The sequence below is a fragment of the Bison bison genome, unplaced genomic scaffold (genome assembly GCF_000754665.1).
Source record: "Bison bison bison isolate TAMUID 2011002044 unplaced genomic scaffold, Bison_UMD1.0 scf7180017860731, whole genome shotgun sequence".
In the NCBI taxonomy this organism is placed as follows: domain Eukaryota; kingdom Metazoa; phylum Chordata; class Mammalia; order Artiodactyla; family Bovidae; genus Bison; species Bison bison.
The window spans coordinates 61,236-62,049 of NW_011491303.1; the positions used below are offsets into that span (position 1 = coordinate 61,236).

The following is an 814-nucleotide window of genomic DNA, read 5'->3' on the forward strand; positions in this document are numbered from 1 at the left end:
ACCAAAAAAAAAAAAAGAGAGAGACAAAGCCATTCCTGGTTCTTTCTGGGGAACCCCTAACCCATCTGCTTACAGGCTCTCTGTCAAAAACTCACAAGAGTGGGGAAAAGTAACTTTCCCCCCCTACAATTGGAAGACATATTTAAACACAATTGAATAATGAATGAAATCACTTGGGTTACATAGCTTCTGAACAGCCTGTTAAAAGTCTAACATTTTAGCCAAAGCACTTTCTCTCGGACTCTCTCCCGCATGCGTGCGCTCTTTTCTTTCTCTCTCTCTCTCTCTCTCTCTCTCTCTCCGGCTATCTTCTAAATAAAATAGAGCTGTAACACTTAAAAAAAAAAAAAAAAAGTCTAACATTTTACTTTTTTGATAAGCCATTTCAGTGTCTAGGATTGCTAGATACTGTCAACATTTATTCCAATAAGTCTTACTTATGTTAATACCAGGATTTTAAACATACAATAGGATGAGTGAGGTATTAGTAGACTAAGTGCTAAAAAATTCCACGTGGGAAGAAGCAATTTCAGTGAAAAAAATAAGTTGAAAAAGAATGAGCTAAACTGACCAAATTTTACACTAAGGGTTTTTGACCTGGAATCCATATATGCCACTATATGAAACTAAAAGTTTTCCTAAGTTTTGTATTTTTCTGCCATTCAACATTATTAACAAATGTCAAGCTCTTTTACAGAAAATATGGGTGGCCCTGAAAAGAGCCTTTAGTTTGGACTCATCGGAGTTGCTAAAATCCAAGCAACTACTTGCCCTTGGCCTTGTGGTGGCTCTCGGTCTTCTTGGGCAGCAGCAC

At 37.3% G+C, this 814-nt stretch overlaps 1 pseudogene; it reads right to left on the bottom strand.

Moving 5' to 3' along the window:
- LOC104982853 overlaps nucleotides 1-814 on the bottom strand; it is a 7,850-nt pseudogene that overhangs the window by 6,739 nt on the left and 297 nt on the right.